The following is a 24419-nucleotide window of genomic DNA, read 5'->3' on the forward strand; positions in this document are numbered from 1 at the left end:
ACCGTTGTTCTGCCAAAGAGCAAAACGGAGATCTCGTGTTTCTACTAAGCAGAAACACGAATTAGGCCTCTTTCACACCGAGGCAGTTTTCAGGCACTACAGCGCTAAATTTAGCGCCTGTGTAGCACTTGAAAAAAACGGCCCCTTTCACTCCAGTGTGAAAGCCAGAGGAAAGCAAGAAGAGGTGTGGGGCAGGAAGAGGTGAGGGGGGTGGGGGGGGGGGGAAAGAGCACCAAGTTCATACAGAATGGTGGTAAACAGTGAGTTTGTGGCTACGGTTTCAAAGGTAGCGTTCTCCGTCGCTCAGTTTGGAGGAAGGGAAGGGGTCGGTGGGTGAGAGGTGGTCTTGTATGATGGTTTATAACTTGACAGGAGTTGGGTTCCTTAGGTGCAGGGTTCATTCAGTTTGAAAGAGAGCAGCTCCACTTATGGTATAGGGGGAGGCCCAAAATATGAGAATGAGAGTTTTGCCGCGTACACACGATCGGACTTTCCGGTGGACCAGAGTCCGTCTGACAATTTGATCGTGTGTGGGCTCCAGCGAACTTTTTCTTCCCAAAAGTCCGGCGGACCTAGAAAAAAAACTTGCTTCAAATCTTTCCGACGGACTCGAGTCCGGTCAAAAAATCCGGTCTACAGCGACTTTACTTCCAAGTGCACTTGCAGTGCAAAGTGGATTTTCCTTTAGTAAATAACCCCCATTGTTTCTTTTTATTTTAGCGTTTCAGGGCTGAGCAATGTTGTTAACCACTTTAAGACCGGGCCTCTTTTTTGGATGTGGTGTTTACAAGTTAAAAACATTTTTTGCTAGAAAATTACTTATAACCCCTAAACATTATACATTTTTTTTCTAACATCCTAGAGAATAAAATGGCGGTTGTTGCAATACTTTCTTTCACACCGTATTTGCGCAGCGGTATTACAAGCGCACTTTTGAAAAAATAATTTTTTTTTAATTAAAAGATAACACAACAGTAAAGTTAGCCCATTTTTTTTATAATGTGAAAGATAATGTTACAGCGAGTAAATTGATACCCAACATGTCACGCTTCAAAATTGCGCCCGCTCGTGGAATGGCGACAAAATTTTACCTTTAAAAATCTCCATAGGTGACATTTAAAAAAATCTACAGGTTGCATGTTTTGCGTTACAGAAGAGGTCTAGGGCTAGAATTATTGCTCTCGCTCTACCGATCGCAGCGATGTCTCACTTGTGTTGTTTGAACACCGTTTTCATAAGCACGTATGCGTTCGCTTCTGCACGCAAGCTTGGCGGGACAGAGCGCGTTTACTTTTTTTTTTCTTATATATTTTACCTTTTAATTAAATTTTTTTTTTTTTTAAAGTGTCACTTTTATTTCCATTACAAGGAATGTAAACATCCCCTGTAATAGAAGCTCTAACGAGCAGGGCCCTCTGATTCCCTCTGTCTTGAATTGTACTGTATTGTAATGTCAACCCTAATGTTGTAAAGCGCTGCGTAAACTGTCGGCGCTATATAAACCCTGTATAATAATAATAGAAAAAAAGCATGACGGGACCTCTTAAATATGAGATCTGGGCTCAAAATAAAATAAATAAATAAATTGGCCCTTTAAGAGCTATGGGCGGAAGTGAAGTTTTGACGTCGCTTCCGCCCTTCAATGTCATGGAGACGGGTGGGGGGCCATCTTCCCCTCACTCGTCTCCATGTCAGTTCAGGGGACAGACGTGATTGCCTCCTCCACTGCCGACAGCTCCGGTAAGCGGCGGAGGACACCAAATCGCAGCGTGAGGGGGGCCTCCCCCCCCGCCACCACTAAAAGTGATCTTGCGGTGAATCCATCGTAGAGACCACTTTTATCTTGTAGCCGAACATGGGGATACCGGGGCCATAACAACGATATCCGTCCCCAAAGTAGGGGCATGCATCGGCGTGCGGCGGCTGGCAAGTGGTTAATAAACATTACCGGCTGATTTTTTTTTACAGCTCCAATTACCGGACTTCTTTAAGACAGGGGAGACCCATTGACAGCTCAAAGAACCAAAAGTGTCGGTTTCAAGTATTCGGTGCATTTACACAAGTACCGTTACTTGTGCAAATACTCATTATCGGTACCGATACAAATATCGGTGCAACCCTAAATACGACTTAGCCCCCGTACACACGGTCGGACATTCTGCCAACCAAATCTGTCGGATCTTGTCCGAAACTGTTGCATACACACGGTCGGACAAAGTTGTCGAAAAATCCGATCTTTCAGAACGTGATGACGTAATTTCGTTACGATGGGACTACATTCAGGCTAGTAGCCAATAGCTTTGATGTAGGAATTTGATCTGAGCATGCGTGGCACTTTGTCCGATCGGAATTCTCTACACATGATCGGAGTATGTCCTATCGGACCAGTTTGTCGGAAAATATTTCCAACAAGTTGGAAAATTTGGTCCGACGGATATTCTGACGGAAACAGTCCGATGCATACCACACACAGTCGGAATATCCGACAACACAGTCCAATAGGACACATTCCGACGGATTCTCCGACCGTGTGTACGGGGGCTAAAAATAAAATGGCATTTCAGTCAAGACTATGACTAAATCGAAAGTTGATGGAAAAAATTAACAGTGGTTGAAAAAGTTGAGACTGGCTGGTACATGCCTTCATTTGTTTTATTTAAATTAATTAGGCTAATCGGGGTAAGTCAAGGAGGGTCATATGGCAGAGCTAAGTTTACGCTGGACACCTTGGGTCGTATTGGCAGCTGAATGATGAACTGGTTTCAGATGAGACTCATCCCTAGGACAGTTATTCTCGGTCTGAACGCTCGCACCTCTTTACGTACACACCATTTTCATTTGTATGCGCCGTGAATTTGATGAGCACGAGCATTGTAAATCACAGTATATTTTTCTAGGATTTTATGTACCACAATTACTTTCATTACTAGTGTATTAAATGCTTGGCTGGTCCTTTATGTGTAAAGTCAATCTGAAGTCCAAATGCCTGAAATATATGCAACTGTATTTCATTTCAGATCACAGAAGCTCAACATCTCCACCACTAATTAAACACAGCAATGATCATCCAGAGGGGATCAAAAGGCAAATTAAAACTTTATTAAATGAATAAATTAATTCATGCTGATTTTAAGATCGGAGTGAGAGCTCTCCATTGACACGCTGTAAATATGTTCGGAATTTACAATCAGCACAGTTCAAAAAGTGCTGGGGCGAGGATTGTGAGAACAGAAAAGTGGCTAATGTCAAGGTTATCCAATTAGAGAGGCCGGTTATCTTGCAGCGGGCAGTGTTTAGTTATTTATTGAGTGCAGGCAGACCGTGTAGCATTTTACAGAGTGCATAAACTATTCATATCAGCAGAAGCTTGAAGTCTATTGTCTGTACCAAAGACATACACTGTATGGCCAAAAGTTTGTAGGCCCCCGATCATCTCACCTATATGAACTTAGGTAAGAGCTACACCACTACTTCTTTTGTGATTTTGTGTGTAATTTTTTTCCCACTATATTTTATTAATTGGCTTTGTAAAGTCAACAAACTTTTATCTGATGTATTCCTATCATGTGTTCGTTTATAGACGTATTTATTTTCCTGAAGAAGCTCATTTAGAGCGAAACTAGTTGAATATACGTCACCAGCTGTATGAATTTACTTGATGAGAATTGATTTTATTGTTCAAATAAACTTTGGTTATATTTTATTTGTATTATATTAATTTGTGATCTGTAAGTTTACATGTACCGCAATAGTCCGTTAGCTCACCCTTGCTCTTGGGTAGTCTGATATGGGAACCAGGCTCCCTATCCTCTTTTCGGTTTAATTTTGGATGATGGTACTTTCTTATTACTTCTTTATTTATTGACATAATGAGGCCTTTCTTTATATTTTCTTCTCTATATACCTATATGAACTTGTTGGACATCCCATTACAAAACTATGGACGCTTACACTATAGTGCAGTGGCAGCTGGTGTTTTTTTTTTTTTTTACGGGGGTGGCAAACAAGGCAAACAATCCTCCCCCATCGCCGGTGGAGCGGCAGTAGCACAACTACCTGCTCCCCCCCCCCCACGGCACTAACACCCCCCCTTCTCCACCACCCGCTGTCCTTACTGTGGATGCGGGCGGTGAGAGCAGCGGTCTGAGCTGCTGTGAAAATCTCCCAGCGTGGCAGGCTCCGGTGTCCTCTCCTGGACTCCTCTCCTCTCTGCTCCTCCTGATGCTAGGCGTCCAATAGGATCACCTGCCCTTTTGGCCAATTGGGAAAAGTGTTTCATACCTGCTTACCGATTGGCCGGGACGAGGATCGGTGTTTCAACAGCAAATATTCATCCGCCTTTGAAACTCACCTGGGTGGGCCCAGGAGGCATACTCAGCGCCCCGCACCCACGCTATTTTGAAGCCTATTAGAGCCTATGGCTCTAATTGGGTGCTTAAAGAAAAACCCTGGCTGCTGTAATTCATGTGCCCGGTGACCCGAAAGGGGCCAAACACATGAATAGGGGCGAAAGCAGCCTAGGCATGAATCTATCTACTGCATATAGGGGGCGGAGAGGAGAGAGCCCCTAAAGGATGGGCCGCTACTGCTATACTGTCAAAAGTATTGGGGCGTCTGCCTTTACACGCACATTAACTTTAATAGCATCCAAGTCCGTTGAGTTCAATGTTGAGTTGGCCCACCCTTTGCAGCTATAACAGCTTCAACTCTTCTGGGAAGGCTGTCCACAAGGTTTAGGAGTGTGACTATGGGAATGTTTGACCATTCTTCCAGAAGCGCATTTGTGAGGTCAGGCACTGATGTTGGACGAGAAGGCCTGGCTCACAGTCTCTACTATAATTCATCCCAAAGGTGATCTATCGGGTTGTGGTGCAGGCCAGTCAAATTCCTCCACCCCAAACTCGCTCATCCATGTCTTTATGGACCTTGCTTTGTGCACTGGTGTGCAGTCATGTTGGAACAGGAAGGGGCCATCTCCAAACTGTTCCCACAAAGTCAGGATCATGAAATTGTCTGAAATGTCTTGGTATGCTGACGCCTTCAGAGTTCCCTTCACTGCTCTAAATTATTTGGTGGAGGGGGGGTTATGGTGTGGGGTTGTTTTTCAGGGGTGGGGGTTTGCCACTTTGTTCCAGTGAAGAGAACTCTTAAGGCGTCAGCATACCAAGACATTTTGGACAATTTCATGCTCCCAACTTTGTGGGAACGGTTATGGGATGGCCCCTTCCTGTTCCAACATGACTGCGCACCAGTGCAAAAAGCAAGCTCCATAAAGACATGATTGAATGGTCAAACATTTCCATAGACACACTCCTAAACCTTGTGGACAGCCTTCCCAGAGGCGTTGAAGCTGTTAAAGCTGCAAAGAGTGAGCCAACTCAATATTGAACCCTACGGACTAAGACTGGGATGCCCTTAAAGTTCCCAATACTTTTGAGAATATAGTGTATATGAAGTTGGCCTCCCATTTGTGACTATAACATCCTCCACTCTTCTGAGAAGGCTTTCCACAAGAGTTTGGGGTGAGTATGTGGGGATTTGTGCCCGTTAAGCCAAAAGAACATTTGTGAGGTCAGAAACTAATGTTGGACAAGAAGAAATGACTTGCAATGCAAATCATCCCAAAGGTTTTGAGTAGGATTAAGGAGGTTGTAAAAACCTTCAGTTTGCAGCTCCCCCTCAGTCTCCCCCCCCAATACTTATCTAAGACCAATCTTGAACCAGCAATGTGCAGGAGACCCGAGTCGCTCTCGGACCTCTCCCTCCTGACTGGCTGAGATGCAGCAGCAGGAGCCATTGGCTCCCTCTGCTGTCAACCACAATCAATGAGGTGGTCTTATGGACACTGGCTTGGGAGCTAGCATGCATGAGTGCCACCACAGCAAGTGGCTTGCTATGGGGGCACTTGCAAGGCGGAGGGCCCAGAGCACTGGCGGGTAGGGTGCCCACGTGTCCCGGATTGCCCGGGATTATCCCGTAATTTATATCTCTGTCCCCAGTCCCGGGCACCTTCATTCCGGGACAATAAAGTGTCCCGGAATGAAATTGACAATCTGGGAACAGGGGCGGACCGAGCTGCCATAGCGCTGGCTCTAGCTCCGCCTCCACCTCCTCCTGATCACTGGTTGCTATAGCCGCCTTGCGTCTGGCAACCAGTGACGTCACAGCCCAGCGTTGAATGCGGAGGAGGATTTTACATCCTCCTCCTCCGCGCTAGTGCTGCTGGGAGTCACTGCTGGTTCTTTTACCTCCGCACTTGGCTCCAGTGGCTGGCTTGCAGCTTGTGTGGGGTGTTTCTGTTCCCACACACTGCGATTACAGTGTGTACTGCATGGCATCTCTCCCTTCCTCCCCCCTCCTGCCCACCTCACACTAACACATGGACTGAAGTCCCCTCCCTCTTTTCCTCGGCTCACAGACAGGAGAAGGAGGGGGAGGAGAATGGACACAACAGGACGGGATGTGCTGATCTGAGGTTTGTGCTTGACACTTGCAGGAGAAGAAGACACAGAGACGGGGGGCAAGTTGTCAAAAAAGAATACTTGCAGCGATTTTGGGGGATAAGAGCGTGCTGTATGTGCTAGGGGGCACTTTAGCAGAGGAGAGAAATTGTGCTGGGGGGGTCAGATTTTTTATTCAACCCCCCCTTCCTGCACAATTTCTCTCCCCTCCCAAAGTGTGCCCTCCTAGAACATACAGCACGCTCTTATCCCCCCAAATCACTGCAAGTATTCTTCTTTCACAACTTGCCCCCTCCCCATCTTCAAAGACAAACTGGCTGCTATCACGGAGATAATTGTACTGTCTGGTATCCTGGGAACTTTGACAGACTATCAGGAGGTGCACTCCTCTTCCTCCTCTCTCCACTAACTACCCCCCGCCATACACTCCGCACTCCTCCCCTGTACATATTACCCCCCTGCCATACACTCCGCACTCCTCCCCTGTACATATTACCCCCCTGCCATACACCCCGCACTCCTCCCCTGTACATATTACCCCCCTGCCATACACTCCGCACTCCTCTCCTGTACATATTACCCCCCGCCATACATTCTGCACTCCTCTCCTGTACATACTACTCACCACCATACACTCCGCATTCCCTATTTATTAAACAATAATTTGACACACTTTTTTTTTTTTAAGGTTATTAACCGATTAATCGAAACAATAATCGGCCAACTAATCGATTATGAAAATAATCGTTAGTTGCCGCCCTAAACAACACCCCCTTTAAGCCAATATTTAGTGCAATTTAAGACATGTCCACTGTTCACCACGACACGCTTTGCGCGCCATATTGTTGTTGTTCTTAATGCCTAGGGCCCGCTTTTGATCTTGCACACAGGTCTGCTGATTTCATATGCCCCTGCCCCAAAAATTGGCAAAAAAATATGTAAAAAATCATCTTTTTTTTGGGGGGGGGGGGGGGTGTCCCTGAATGACAGTTTGGAAATGTGGTCACCCTACTGGCGGGGGGGACCTGAGAAGAAGAAAAAGAGGATCTAGGCTGCTGTGTGCAAAACCACTGCACAGAACAGATAAGCATGACATGTTTGTTATTTTTTTAATACAATTTTTTCATTTACAGCTTTACTTTACTTTAAATAAATATAGATGCAAAAAAGGAACACAAATAACTAAAAAAATGCTTAAAATTCATGCAATTAATAGAATAAAACACAATCATTCAGCAAAAAGTAAACAGGTGATCAAACGTGAAAAAAAATAATTCATATACAGAACAAATCGACAGTCTGTGCAAAGAAATCTAATGATTCTACCAGTTGCAATGCAATGCTTCACCTTTAATCCCATCCAGATCTATAAAGTGATCTCCAAAACTTCCACTGCAATAATACCACCACCATCACTCCGCACTCACCGGAATATATGGCTGCATAAATTATAAGCAGCAAGTATGATATATGGGGTCACTCAGACAACAACACCTCTACACTTTGATGCAGTGCCTTTAAATGGATGTCTCACTGGTTATGGAACTGACTGTACACCCCCCCCCCCTCCCCCAAGGCCCCCAAGGTAAGTAGCGCAGCTGTGTGGAACAAATGCTCGGCAAACGGGGCCAAATATAGGTGTAGTATTTATTAAAGTAATCTAGCATACAGTATGATAGAATAAAAACACTATCACCAGGACTTACAAATATGGCCGCCCGATACAGTTCATGCGGTGGTGGTCAAGGATGTCACTCAGGCATAGCTTCCAACTGTCCCTGATTTTGAGGGGCTGTCCCTGATTTGGAGCAATGTCCCTTTGTCCCTCATTTTGGTCTGATCCATATAGATGTATATAAAATGCACTTTTTATCTATGGAAACGTGTTTTCCAGCACAAAATCTTTTATCTGATTTCTAAATTGCTGCATTTGTAAATTCCAAAAGCCAATATAAAGGAATAGTAAGGGTAAAAAAAAATGTGCTGAGCAGTAACAGATAGATGGGATCATCCACGTACTACTTCTTTCACTGACCAGTCACAGGCTGGGGGAGGGTCCAGGAAAGAGGAAGTGGAATCAACATTGCTGACCATCAGAATGAGATTATCTACTGGCAGAAAAAAAAGTATTGGAGGGAAAACATTTGGATTTAAGGTGAATATTGCAGCAAAAACGAGTTTTATTATTTTATCTTTTAACTACTTGCTGACCAGCCACTGTCGTTATACGGCAGCAGGTTGGCTCTCCTGCACTAATTGTTGTAGCTATATGGCAGCTGCTTTAAGGGCTATAGGGGGTGGCGTGACACCAGAGCCGATGAGTACAGCTGCGATGTCCGCCGGCGACCCGCGATCGCCTTCCAGCATCAGGATACTAATCACCAGGCTCTCATACCACTCCGTACTCCTGCGCCACCTTTCCCCTCTACCAGGGGCCGCAAGTTGGACAAGTAAGGCAGAGCACCCCCTGCCCTACTTATCAGTCAGGTATGTAGAAGTCTGAAAATTAGAGAGAGATATGCTGTTCCTAGTGATCAGGAACATCGATCTCGCTTTACTCCTAGGCAGTCCACTCCCACCACAGTTAGAAACACCTCCCTAGGGAACCCCTTGATCGCCCCCTAGTGTTAACCTCATTCCCTGTCAGTGACATTTATACAGTAATTAGTGGCTATTTTTTAGCTCTGATCACTGTATAAATGTCACTGGTCCCAAAAAAGTGTCAAAAGTGTCCAATCTGTCCGCCGCAATGTCGCAGTCCCACTAAAAATCCGCGATCGCCACCATTACTAGTTAAAAAAATAATAAAACAATAATGCCATAAATATATCCCCTATTTTGTAGATGCTATAACTTTTGCACAATCAATCATTATTCCCTTATTGTAATTTTTTTTTTTTTTTTTTTTTAGAAAAAATATGTAGAAGAATACATGTTGGCCTAAACTGATGAAGACTTTTTTTTGTTTTGTTTTTTGGCTGGGAAAAAAAGGACATAAATTTTGTTTGGGTACAATGTCAAAAGCGACGCAGTGCCATATCGCAAAAAATTACCTGGTCAGGAAGTGGATAAATTCTTCCGGGGATGAAGTGGTTAATGGGATACTCATTTTTCATATTGATTTTTTTTTTTATCATGCCGGATAAATAAACTACTGTGCAAATGTTTTAGGACAGTTTGAAGACCAAGAATGGTTTAAAATATATATACAGTGGTGTGAAAAAGTGTTTGCCCCCTTCCTCATTTCCTGTTCCTTTGCATGTTTGTCACACTTAAGTGTTTCGGAACATCAAACCAATTTAAACAATAGTCAAGGACAACACAAGTAAACACAAAATGCAATTTGTAAATGAAGGTGTTTATTATTAAAGGTGAAAAAAAATCCAAACCATCATGGCCCTGTGTGAAAAAGTGATTGCCCCCCTTGTTAAAACATACTATAACTGTGGTTGTCCACACCTGAGTTCAATTTCTCTAGCCACACCCAGGCCTGATTATTGCCACACCTGTTCACAATCAAGGCATCACTTAAATAGGAGCTGCTTGACACAGTAAGGTCCACCAGAAGATCCTTAAAAGCTACACATCATGCCGAGACCCAAAGAAATTCAGGAACAATTGAGAAAGAAAGTAATTGAGATCTATCAGTCTGGAAAGGGTTATAAAGCCATTTCCAAAGCTTTGGGAATCCAGCGAACCACAGTGAGAGCCATTATCCACAAATGGCGAAGTCATGGAACAGTGGTGAACCTTCGCAGGAGTGGCCGGCCGCCCAAAATTACCCCAAGAGCGCAGCAACGACTCATCCAAGAGGTCACAAAAGACCCCACAACAACGTCCAAGGAACTGCAGGCCTCACTTGCCTCAGTTAAGGTCAGCGTTCATGCCTCCACCATCAGGAAAAGACTGGGCAAAAATGGCCTGCATGGCAGAGTTCCAAGGAGAAAACCACTGCTGAGCAAAAAGAACATCAAAGCTCGTCTCAATTTCTCCACAACACATCTTGATGATCCCCAAGACTTTTGGGACAACATTCTGTGGACCGATGAGACAAAAGTGGAACTCTTTGGAAGGTGTGTGTCCAAGTATATCTGGCGTAGAAGGAACACTGCATTTCATAAAAAGAACATTATACCAACAGTAAAATATGGTGGTGGTAGTGTGATGGTCTGGGGCTGTTTTGCTGCTTCAGGACCTGGAAGACTTGCCGTGATAAAAGGAACTATGAATTCTGCTGTCTACCAAGAGATCCTGAAGGAGAATGTCTGACCATCTGTTCGTGTACTCAAGCTGAAACGAACTTGGGTTCTGCAGCAGGACAATGATCCTAAACACACCAGCAAGTCCACCACCGAATGGCTGAAGAAAAACAAAATGAAGACTTTGGAGTGGCCTAGCCAAAGTCCTGACCCGAATCCTATTGAGATGTTGTGGTATGACCTTAAAAAGGCCATTCATGCTCGAAAACCCTCTAATGTAACTGAATTAGGACAATTCTGCAAAGATGAGTGGGCCAAAATTCCTCCAGGACGCTGTAAAAGCCTCATTGCACGTTATCGCAAACGCTTGGTTGCAGTTGTTGCTGCTAAGGGTGGCCCAACCAGTTATTAGGTTTAGGGGGCAATCACTTTTTCACACAGGGCCATGATGGTTTGGATTTTTTTTCACCTTTAATAATAAACACCTTCATTTACAAAATGCATTTTGTGTTTACTTGTGTTGTCCTTGACTATTGTTTAAATTGGTTTGATGTTCCGAAACACTTAAGTGTGACAAACATGCAAAGGAACAGGAAATGAGGAAGGGGGCAAACACTTTTTCACACCACTGTATTTTAATTGCCTATTTTTACTAATTTACAAAAAGCAAAGTGGGTGAACAGAAGATCTAAATCAAATTAATATTTGGTGTGACCACTCTTTGGCTTCAAACTAGCATCAATTGTTACACTTGCACACTTTGTACACTTGCACAAAGTCTGGGATTTTTGTAGGATCACAAAAGCACCAAGCAGGTGCCAATGATTATTCATTTCATATGTAGCTTGAAACACAGTCGTTAACTGAAGCAGGAACAGCTGTGTAGGAGGCCTAACCTAGGCGAGGAACAGCCAAATTCGTCTACTGTGAGGTTGTGGAAGACAGTTTCATGTCACAGGTCATACACCATGGCAAGAGTGAGCACAGCAACAAGACACAAGGTAGTTATACTGCACCAGCAACGTCTCACCCAGGAAAATATTTCAAAGCAGACTGTGGTTTTAGGGTGTGCTGTTCAAGCTCTTTTGAAGAAGCACAAAGAATTGGGCAAGGTGGAGAATAAATCCAATGGTCAGCCAAGGAAGCCTAATGCAACAGATGAAAGACACATCATGCTGACTTCCTTTCAACATCGGAAGATGTCTAGCAATGCCATCAGCACAGAACTGGTGCAAACTAGTGGGAAAAAGGAGTCCCAGGAACCAAACATCACACAAAACCCTCATGTAGAGAGCAAAAGCAGCCTCAGCCTAGACTCTGTCCAGACTACACACCCTAACATGTTTTGCCCTGCACACCAGGGAAACCAGTGGAACCCAGCTACACCCATTTACGGTCCAGAGAATTCTGTCCATTATTTGTCTTCATGGAAGGATTGAGGTCAAAAAGCCATACATCCGTTGTAGAAACAAGGCTAAGTGACTCAACGAAGCATGAAAACATAGGAGCTGTGGTGCAGAAAAATGTCAGCAGGTGCTCTGGACTGATAAATCCAAAGTGAAATATTTGGCTGTAGCAGGAGGCTATTTGTTCGTGAAAGGGTTGAGAGCGGTACAATGAGTGTCTGAAGGGAACAGTGAAGCATGGTGGAGGTTCCTTTCAAGTTTGGGACTGCATTTCTGCAAATGGAGTTGGAGATTTGGTCAGAATCAGTGTGGTCCTCAATGCTAAGGAGTAAAGGCACATACTTATCCATCATGCCATAGCATCGAGGAGACATGTGATTGGCTCCAAATGTATTATTCAGCAGGACAACGACCTCAAACGTGCAGCCAATGCCATTGGGAACTATCTTCAGTGTAAAGAAGAACAAGGAGTCCTGGAAGTGATGGTTTGGCCCCCACAGAGCCCTGACTCTCATCACAGAGTCTGGGATTACATGACAAAACAGAAGGATTTGAGGCAGCCGATGTCCACAGAAGATCTGTGGATAGTTCTCCGAAATGCTTGGAATAACCTACCTGCCGAGTTCCTTCAAAAATAGTGTCAAGTGTACCTAGAAGAACTGATGCTGTTTTGAAGGCAAGGGGAGGTCACACCAAATATTGATTTGATTTGGATTTCTCTTCTGTTCATTTACTTTTCATGTTGTTAATTGGTAAATGTAAACTATTAACACTTCTATTCTGAAAACATTCTTAATTAACAGCATTTTTTCACGCCTTCCATTAAACATTTGCACAGTAGTGTATGTTAGAGTAGATAGGGTAAATATATTAGTACAATATCTTGTTAAAGCGATGCGCAAAATGTTGGCGCTATTTAAATCCTATATAATCATAATAAATAATAGTAATATTTAAGGTGAGAAAACAAAAGCTTGCCAGGGGTTTTTACTATTTACAACTCTTTGTAAAACTGTAAAATACTAGGTGTTAGCTTTAGATAGGATTTAGAGAACTATAAAGTATATTTAAAGCCATAACTTTGTATTTTTTTGGATTTTTGGCTTTAGAAAGAGTGGGGAATAGTTAAAACCCCAGCAAGTTTTTGTTTTGTTTTCTGTGTCCCACTGGAGAGATTTTCTTTCAAGACACAAGAGGAAAGTTCTCCAAAGAAAGGAACATGCTCCCTTGGATGGTTATCACAGGAACACATGTCCCCATTAGAAGTTTTAGCATCTATTGCTGTTTTGGTGCCAACTCACAATGATATTTTCCCATCGTGTTCAGTCCCGGTGACAATGGCCACCAGCAGGGATGAGCTTAGGTTTGGTCTAAACTAGGGTTGCACCGATATTAGTATCGGTATCAGTGCCGAAAACCGAGTATCTACACAAGTATCGGTATTCATGCAAATGCACCGATACCTGAAACCGATACTTTCAGGCCCAGTTCTTTGAGCTATCAGTGGGTCTCCCAAGTGTCAAAGAAGTCCGTTAATTGGAGCTGTTAAAAAAAAAAGCAGCCTGCAATGTTTATTAACAACATTGCTCAGCCACGAAACACTAACATAAAAAGAAACATTGTTTCTTTTTGTATATTTCTGTTTCTTCATCTGCAGATCAAAGGGATGAACAAATGTTCCTCTGTTTAATCCCTTAATAACCCTTAATTTACTCTAATCAGCCTTAATTAACTCCCTATTCGTCATTTAATTATTATTTTTCAGTTTTTTTCTTTTGTTCACGTCTATTTTATAAACAATAAATATTTTTTTTTTTGTTTGCTTTGTTAGTGAATATTTTTACACATATATATTAGCATATATCTACACATTTCACATTGAAAAAACGTTAAATTAAAAAAAAAAATCTATTTCATTTGTAAATAACTTTTTGAGTACCATTGCTGATAGCTGAAGTTAAAACAAAACAGTTGTGGTAGTTATCGGTAATTTGTACCGGCGAGTAATAAAAAAAAAAGTATTGGTACTTGTTCTCATTGCAAAAAAAAAAAATGGTATCAGTACATCCCTGGTCTGAACCTATGCTAATTCAAACCCAGAACAAAGTTTTCACTGTCGAGACAATCAATTGTGGCCAAGGCATTTTCCACCCCGCAGCTTCATGTACCCAAGCGGACAAGGATGCTCATAACTTCATTGACCTAATATGGCCTTGTGGCCATATTAGGTCAAGGTCATTAAGCTAATAAGGCCATATGTCCATATTAAGTCAATGCCATTGACCCAATAGGGCCAAATGTCCATATTAGGTCAAGGTCATTGACCTAAAAAAAGCCCTCTGGCCATATGAATTTAATGTCATTGACATAATAATGCCATGTGGCCATATTAGGTCAAGGTCATTAAACTAATAAGGCTATATGTCCATATTAAGTCAATGCCATTGACCCAATAGGGCCAAATGTCCATATTAGGTCAAGGTCATTGACCTAAAAAAAGCCCTGTGGCCATATGCATTTAATGTCATTGACCTAATAATGCCATGTGGCCATATTAGGTCAATGGCATCCCGAGCCCATTGTGGACATGCAGCTGTGGAGGTGAGGAATGCCGCAACCAAAATTGATTGGCCTGGCACCAACAGCTTCCTTCTGGGTTTGGATAAACATGGGTTTGGACTGAACCAAAGTTGAAACTAAGCTCATCTCTATTCACCAAGACAAATATAAGGAGCAATGAAAACCTAACCTTATACCGCTTTTTTCTTTTTTTTCCTTTTTTTGCTCAATAGTTTTACGTTAAATCCCTGAAACAAATGCCACGCTGAATGGGGTGTTAGATTTCCAGTGAGTTTAAGCGAAGGCCCAGCTATGCGTCTCCAACCATCTCTTGTGCTACTTTTCAAAGGGCAATGGAACGAAACTGTAACTGAAGCTTTATGTGTCAATTCCTCCAATTTATCTATAGTATAAAGCAGACAGAAACATTATTCAGTACGTGCTAAATCCTATTTTACTCCCATTAGAGAAGGTATCTGTGAACGGGGCGCCGAGTCCCGCTAACCAAGAAAAACAGCAGCAGTGTAAATAATTCAGTTATATGGAATATTGCAGTACATATATTATATAAATGACCTTGCTGATCGCAATATATAAACTTAGACATTTTCTTGGAAGAAGGGCAATTATTTTCCGTCACTTTTCTCCTAAAGCTCACGCTTGCCTTGAAATTAACTCCTATAACACTGACTGTGATATGATTCCAGTAAAAACAAGACCTTATTAGTATCGATGAGAGTATAGGTTATGCAGGTTATGGCTCAGAAATTCTATAGAAAGTTCTCATGAATGGTATTAAAGGGCTTGTGCCAAGAGAACCACTAAACTTTGTCTTGGGATTTTGCCTAATAGTCAGTGTGAGCCCAATGGTAGGCATGAATAGGAAGCATATAAGACCCCTAGTGTTATTTATATTTGTGCATTTATATCACCATTCAATCGTCCCTCTATCCTCTTAGTAAGCAAAAATTAGCAAAATGTGTCAAGATAGTTTTCCCCTCCCACCACTGGAATACCTAACATGTCATGCTTTAAAATTGCGCCCACTTGTGGAATGGTGACAAACTACGGTACTTAAAAATCTCCATAGGTGACACTTTAACATTATTTACAGGTTACCAGTTCAGATTTGCAGAAGAGCTTGTACTAGAATTATTGCTCTCGCTCTAACGATCATGGCGACACCTCACATGTGTGGTTTGAACACTGTTTACATTTGCGGGCGTGACTCACATATGCGTTCGCTTCTACGCGTGAGCACAGAGGGATGGGGCGCCTTCATATTTTTTTTTTCTCATTCATTTTATTTTATTTTTATTTATTTTTTACACTGTCCTGCAAAAAAATATATACCGTATATTCTGATCACTTGCTGTCACAAGGGATGTAAACATCAATAGGCGGTGACAGGTACTCTTTATGGAGAGATCTAAGGTCTATAAGACCCCAAATCTCTCCTTTGCACTTAAAAGCTGTATATTTTTTTACAAATTTGGTGCCTTTAAAGAGGGATTCCACCTGCAAAATAAATATTAAAAGCCAGCAGCTATAAATACTGCAGCTGCTGACTTTTAATAAATGGACACTCACCTGTCCGAGGGTCCAGCGATGTCGGCAGCCGAGACCGATTGATCGCGCGGCCCTCAGCTGCTGCCGCTGGCATTCTAGGTGAGGGAATCAGGAAGTGAAGCATTGTGGTTTCACTTCCCGGTTCCCTACTGCGCATGCGCGAGTCGCGCAGCGCACTAGGAATGGTCCACGCTGTCTCCGGGACCCGTGTGTGTCCCAGCAGACAGCGCGCCGGGACAGGAAACAGCATAGACTCCCGTGGGAGTCTATGCCCGCAAGTGGGTGCAAATACCTGTCTTAGACAGGTATCTGCACCCCCCTCCCCCTAAAAGGTGCCAACTGTGACACCGGAGGGGGAGAGGGTTCCAATGAGCGGAAGTTCCACTTTAGGGTGGAACCCCGATTTAAGTCTTCCGTAAATCGGAAGTGATGACATTGTTTCTAGATCCGAGACCCACTCAAAGCCGATTCCAGCTTCGTTAGGGTCTCCAGCCAGCCGGCAGACATGGCGGCTGGTTACTCGGGCCACCCAGTAGGACGGTAACGAGCCCAGTTGAGCCACGGAAGGTGGTGGGGGGGACTTCCCCTCCCACTGCTTGGTAAAACAGCCGAGCGGCTGCTTAGCCACATCGGTTGTTATCTCAAAAAAGCAGGCCGTTGGCTCTAAAAAACACTACAGGGGTGATGCGTGCAGCTGCATGCATCATCCCGGTATAACCCCTTCAAGCCGAAGGTGGCATATTTGCATACAGCCAGCATGAATGGGTTAACCTCTTCCCATCAGCATATCTCATATATGCCTAAGCACAGTGGGTGGCTGTTTTGGGGTGTTCACAGTAATGTCACCATAGAACTTTGCTCTATCACTCAGGGAGGGAAAAATTAGCAAAACGTGTCAAGGAAGTTGTTTCCCACTGTGTTACATCGGGTTTTCATTTTTTGCAGACCTACATTAAAAAAAAAAAACTCAGTTGTTTTTCATGAGTAAACAAAATCAGTTTCTGGCAGAAATATTTATAAATATATACACATTTTTAGCTATCGCCATTGTTTTAGACAAACATTGTATCCAAGGTATGCCAATAAAAATTTAAAACAGCTTGACCTATCAACAGTATTTGGCCTATGGCTTGTATACTACTGTCGTGTCATCTAGAGGTTGGAGTTATAAAATGCTTATCTCATAGACACTGATATAGGAATGGATAGAAATGCGTGGGAAGGGCTATCCAAACGTTCTAAATAAAAGGCTAGCAGCACAAGCTGAAAGTCGGACTTTACCTGGGTATGACACTAATTCTCAAAAGAACCAGGTTTCCTACAATCACTTGAGTAGCCTGAGGTCCTATTTGCTATGGACATTGTGAACCAGCTATAACACCAGCTATAACACAAGCTATAGCTTTAACCTCTTCCCCTCAGCATAACAATATATATATATATATATATATATATATATATATATATATATATATATATATATATATCTCATCAGGGTGGGTGGCTGTTTTGGTGTGTTTAAAGTGAAGTAAAGTATTAGTCAAATGCGTCACAAAAGTTCTTCCCCTCTTTGTTACATCACATTGTGATTTTCTTCAGACTTATAGAGAAAAAAACTGTTGTTATTTTTTCTGCAGTAATCAAAATCAGTTTCTTGCAGGAACATTTTCGAAAATGACATTGTTTTATGAGGAACAATGTTTGCACAAGGCTAGTTTTGCTGTCCTATAATAAAATATGAAAATACATAAATAATATTGTATATTTGGACAATGTACACATTTTAGTTGTTGCCTTTGTTTTAGAGGACCTCCTGTCAAACATTGGACCCAAGCTATGCCAATAAAAATTAACAATAGCTTGGCCTTTTCGACATATTTGGCTCATGGCTTGTATCATATTGTTGTGCCATCTAGAAGTTGAAGTTATAAAACACTTCTCTCATAGAAGATGATATAGAAAGTGATACACCCATGTGGGAATGGCTACCCAAACTTTCTAAATAAAAGGCTAGCAGCACAAGCTGAAAGTGGGACTTTACCTGGGAATGACTCTAAATCGAAACTACACAAGAACTTGGTTTTCTGAAATCACTTGAAAAGCCTGAAGTCCTGTTCGCTATGGGCATTGGGAACCAGCTATAACCCAAGCAAAGTAACATTTTAGGGTGTTTCCATAGCACAGTGTTTCTCAACTCCAGTCCTCAAGGCACCCCAACAGGTCATGTTTTCAGGCTTTCCATTATTTTGCACAGGTGATTTGATCAGTTTCACTGCCTTGGTAATTACCACAGCTGTTTCATCTGAGGGAAATCCTGAAAACACGACCTGTTGGGGTGCCTTGAGGACTGGAGTTGAGAAACACTGCCATAGCATATACAGTAGACCAGGGGTGCCCAACAAGTGGCCCACGGAGCCCTCTGATGTGGCCTGCGACCTCCTGCTCTGGGATGGTGGTTTGGCAAGCCCAGATTGCAGGTTGCCTACCCACCATGCCAGAGCATTAGTGTTGTGAATGAAGCCAGCAGTAAAGAAAGCAAGCAGCTGCAGTGCAGAGCCTCTTAAGCCAATGCTTCCTGTATAGCACCGGCTCCTGTCATAGGTGGAGTGATACCAAATGCACTCTGCCTAGGACAGCAAGTTTATTACTAAAATTAGTGTATATATGGACATAGCTGTTCTGCAGTGGTTACTGGGCTGCTTTCAAACTGATCCACAGGTGTAGTGCAGTGCACCTGTGGCTTACCTGCACTGAGCCATAGATTTCTGGTTTTACCTGCCTGTGGGTTTGGTGCAGAAAATAATAGAATTCTATGGCAAAGTACAGCTAACATGCAGGAAAGCCACAGGTGCGCTGCGTCCACTGAGTGGGTAGACCGCAGACCATCAGTGTAAAAGTAGTCTTGGGCTTCTTTAACATGATCTGTCTGACCCAATCGGAAAGTTCCATTCACCTCTATGGAGCAGCAGATGTAAACAGACTTGTGTCCATTTACACCTGCCTATTTCCAAGCCGATCAGCTAAAAAAACAGAAGTGGTTCTGTCCCCTTCCATTTGATCAGATGAGAGGACCCATAGAGTAGAGTGGGCTGTGTCTGTGTCCACTTTGCATATACAGAGTGGATGTGGACCTGTCATCTGCTCATTGTGGCCCACGACTGGTTACTAAGTCGCTTAAGTGGCCCTTGCTCTTCAAAAGATTGGGCACCCCTGCAGTAGACCATTGTCAATGCTCATTTGATAGGAAGGTTAGATATCATGAGCATGTGTGTTGTTATGTTGTTATGTTGTGTATTGTTTTCCCAAAAGTGTACTCTGTATGTCCTGTATTTTTTTCAAAAAGTGTAAGTAGTTTGTATAGTTTGTACTTTAGTAAAAGAACATTAATGGCTGAGTGTTGAGTTATTTTGAGGGAACAGCAAATTTACACTGTTATACAAGCTGTACACTCACTACTTTACATTGTAGCAAAGCGTAATTTCTTCAGTGTTGTCACATGAAAATATAGAATAAAATATTTCCAAAAATGTGAGGGGTGTACTCACTTTTGTGAGATACTGCATGCATCAGTACAGCAGGTGGGCCCCAACGCCAGCATATATGAGTCAGCTGACTCTAGTGGTCTGTGCCGAAAGCATGCTAAATGAAGCACTGTTTATTATCAGCAGATGGGTGACCAGGGCTCCCAATCATGTGACCAGCCAATCTCTGGGGTCACTTACAGTAATCATAAACTCTGCCTTCTATCTTTCAGAACCCCAAAGGGCCAGCGGGAGCAGGTACAAAGGGGTTAAACATCTGAATTAATATTTTATCAAATTATAATGGTAGAAAAGGGACCTTTTATGCCGCGTACACACAACCGGACTTTTCGACAGACTAGGTCCGACGGTCTTCCCGACGGACTTTCGGTGGAGTTCCGACGGACTCTTCGAACGAACAGACTCTACACACAATCACACCAAAGTCCGACGGAGTTGAACGTGATGACGTACGACTGGACTAGAATAAGGAAGTTCATAGCCAGTAGCCAATAGCTGCCCTAGCGTCGGTTTTCATCTCTTGGACTAGCATACAGACGAACAGATTTTTTCGACCGGACTCGAGTCCTTTGGAAAGATTTGAAACATGTTTTATTTCTAGGTCCATCTGACTTTTGGGAAGAATAATATCCGACGGATTCATTTCGTCGGACCTAGTGCGTTGAAAAGTCCGGTCGTGTGTACCCGGCATTAGAGAGAAAATGTGTTCTGTTTGAACCCAATGTGAGAGTTGATGATTCAACAGTTTTTTTCTCTGTACTCTTTTAATGCAGCCTAAAGCTGGGTACACACTAATACCCAGCGAATTGAATTTTAAAAAAAACTGTCAGCTCCGGTTGAAGCATCTGTACTAACAATCCAACGTTAGTACAGTGATCTCCCACACTAAGCTGTTGTGTTGCTGATAACCCCTTTTCTCACAGACCCCCACATCGCTATTTTGGGTGGCAGGATGTGGGGATGAGGTTCTTGTCCCCATCAACATGGGAAAAAGCAGCCTTGAAAGAGGGAGGCTGTTGCCCCTGGGGGGATGGGATCCTCTCCAGTCCTGCTCCAACCCATCTCTTACCACCCCTCTCCCCCCTTTCTTTTTCTATTTTCTTCTTTTCCTTCCTTTTCCTTCCCTTTCTTCTTCTCCTTATTACCCTCTGTTCTCCATTCGAAAAGTGATTCTAAAAGGCAGAAGTTTTTTTTTACCTTGATGCATTCTCTGCATTAATGTAAAAAAAAACTTCTGGGTGCACCCCCCCTATACTTACCTGAGCCCCATCTCGATCCAACGTAGTGCATGAGAGCAGCGGCTCTCCCGGGTCTCTCTCTCCTCATTGCCTTACACACCAGTGGCTCCTGCTGCTATCAATCACAGCCAGTGAGCCGAATGAGGAGACAGCAGGGGGTGGAACTGAGCTGCGTTCTGTGTTTAAACAGACAATGTTCATTCACAAGAGTGTACCTCGGGAGTGAGCCTGCTCAAGTGCCCCCATACCTACTGAATTTTTCCGGGGGGCTTACCCCCGCTCATTACATGTGCCAACTCAAAGGCAAATTTCCACTGCTCACTCTTTTTTGGTACGAGGGTGGCTCCCTGGCCTAGTTGAGGTTATATATTATATTTCTTTAACCATCGGTACCCTTTGTTGACCTGCGATGTAAAATGATGAACAATCTTTGCATTGCAACTTTTGTACAAGCCTGTGTGAAATGTTCTACCTCTCGGTTCATTGTACATGTGCAAAGTTTAATAAAAACTATTGAAACAAAACAGAACCCACCCCACCCCATTCTTTGCAAGGTACCTTTCCAAATGTTCAAGGCATGTAGCTTGCCATGGTTTCGGAAGGGTGGTGGTGGTTCATATTCACTTCCTATCTCTTTCTTAGCTAGCCAGGCCATTTGTGTATTTTTAGGAAGACCCCATTCAAGAATGACCAACCATAACTACAAATCTCTTGATGGACATAAATATATCTCACATGTACTTAGCTTTTTGAACTGGGATTTATTTTTAAATGCAAATGGCTACCAGTCTGTTGATTAGTTTGAACTATGAACAAAAAAGAAACAAAGGATATTTCCACTGCTCACTCTTTTTTTGGTATGATGGTGGCTCCCTGGCCTAGTTGAGGTTATATAACATTTCTGTAACCCTTGGTCCTCTTTGCAGATCACTGATGTAAAATGATGAACAATCTTTGTATTGCCACTTTTGTACAATCCTGTAAGAAATGTTCTACCTCTCGGTTCATTCTGCATGTGCAAACTTTAATAAAAACTATTGAAACAGAACAGAACCCACCCCACCCCCATCCTCTGCAAGGTACCTTTCCGAATGTTCAAGGCATGTAGAGTGCCTTGCGAAAGTATTCGGCCCCCTTGAACTTTTCAACCTTTTACCACATTTCAGGCTTCAAACATAAAGATATAAAATTTTTATTTTTTGTGAAGAATCACCAACAAGTGGGACACAATTGTGAAGTGGAACGAAATCTATTGGATTTTTGAAACTTTTTTAACTAATAAAAAAATGAAAAGTGGGGCGTGCAAAATTATTTGGCCCCCTTGCGTTAATACTTTGTAGAGCCACCTTTTGCTGCGATTACAGCTGCAAGTCGCTTGGGGTATGTCTCTATCAGTTTTGCACATCGAGAGACTGAAATTCCTGCCCATTTCTTCCTTGCAAAACAGCTCGAGTGAGGTTGGATGGAGAGAGTTTGTGAACAGCAGTTTTCAGCTCTTTCCACAGATTCTCGATTGGATTCAGGTCTGGACTTTGACTTGGCCATTCTAACACCTGGATACGTTTATTTGTGAACCATTCCTTTGTAGATTTTGCTGTATGTTTGGGATCATTGTCTTGTTGGAAGATAAATCTCCGTCCCAGTTTCAGGTCTTTTGCAGACTCCAACAGGTTTTCATCCAGAATGGTCCTGTATTTGGCTGCATCCATCTTCCCCTCAATTTTAACCATCTTCCCTGTCCCTGCTGAAGAAAAGCAGGCCCAAACCATGATGCTGCCACCACCATGTTTGACAGTGGGGATGGTGTGTTGAGGGTGATGAGCTGTGTTGCTTTTACGCCAAACATATCGTTTTGCATTGTGGGCAAAAAGTTCGATTTTGGTTTCATCTGACCAGAGCACCTTCTTCCACATGTTTGGTGTGTCTCCCAGGTGGCTTGTGGCAAACTTTAGACAAGACTTTTTATGGATATCTTTGAGAAATGGCTTTCTTCTTGCCACATTTCCATAAAGGGCAGATTTGTGCAGTGTACGACTGATTGTTGTCCTATGGACAGACTCTCTCACCTCAGCTGTAGTTCTCTGCAGTTCATCCAGAGTGATCATGGGCCTCTTGGCTGCATCTCTGATCAGTCTTCTCCTTGTCTGAGCTGAAAGGTTAGAGGGACGGCCAGGTCTTGGTAGATTTGCAGTGGTCTGATACTCCTTCCATTTCAAAATGATCGCTTGCACAGTGCTCCTTGGGATGTTTAAAGCTTGGAAAATCTTTTTGTATCCAAATCTGGCTTTAAACTTCTCCACAACAGTATTACGGACCTGCCTGGTGTGTTCCTTGGTCTTCATGATGCTCTCTGCGCTTTCAACAGAACCCTGAGACTATCACAGAGTAGGTGCATTTATACAGAGACTTGATTACACACAGGTGGATTCTATTTATCACCATCAGTCATTTAGGACAACATTGGATCATTCAGAGATCCTCGCTGAACTTCTGGAGTGAGTTTGCTGCACTGAAAGTAAAGGGGCCGAATAATTTTGCACGCACCACTTTTCAGTTTTTTATTTGCTAAAAAAGTTTAAATTATCCAATAGATTTCGTTCCACTTCAAAATTGTGTCCCACTTGTTGGTGATTCTTCACAAAAAAAATTAAAATTTTATATCTTTATGTTTGAAGCCTGAAATGTGGCAAAAGGTTGAAAAGTTCAAGGGGGCCGAATACTTTCGCAAGGCACTGTAGCTTGCCATGGTTTCAGAAGGGTGGTGGTGGTTCATATTCACTTCCTATCTCTTTCTTAGCCAGCCAAGCCATTTATGTATTTTTAGGAAGACCCCATTCAAGAATGACCAACCATAACTACAAATCCCTTGATGGACATAAATATATCTCACGTGTACTTAGCTTTTTGAACTGGGATTTACGTTTAAATGCAAATGGCTACCAGTCTGTTGATTCGTTTGAACTATGAACAAAAAAAAAAGAGACAAAGAATATTGCTCTGAGTAGCTATTGTCCAGATTCATAGCGGTAGGGGATTGTTGGGTACGGTGAATGTCCTTGATAAGACCTTCCAGTGAATTTGCGCCGGACCAGTACATTACCGTGAAGACAACTGATTCTGTAAACCCTTCTGCAAACAGAAAAGTGACTTCTTTTATTGACAAAATGGAATTAATTCTGAATCAGATATGTTCTGATATGTGGAATAGATTACTGGCCAGCAGAACGCCTGAAACACTGTGCCAATCTAATTTTTCCCATGGAATACATTTGTGCGAACCAGTACAAACAAAGTGGAGTAATGTATTCTAATTCAAACAATGGTAAATTGGTCCAACACAAGCCCTCAGTCTAATGCATGTTAAATGTAAGTGGATACATTATGTTTTCTCTGGAAGCCGCAAGAGATACAAACTTTTGTTCTATTTAACGGTGAATCAGCTCGC

This window comes from Lithobates pipiens, unplaced genomic scaffold, assembly GCF_037356315.1.
Source record: "Lithobates pipiens isolate NorthernLeopardFrog02 unplaced genomic scaffold, aLitPip1_a1.2 Scaffold_3, whole genome shotgun sequence".
Taxonomy (NCBI): Eukaryota; Metazoa; Chordata; class Amphibia; order Anura; family Ranidae; genus Lithobates; species Lithobates pipiens.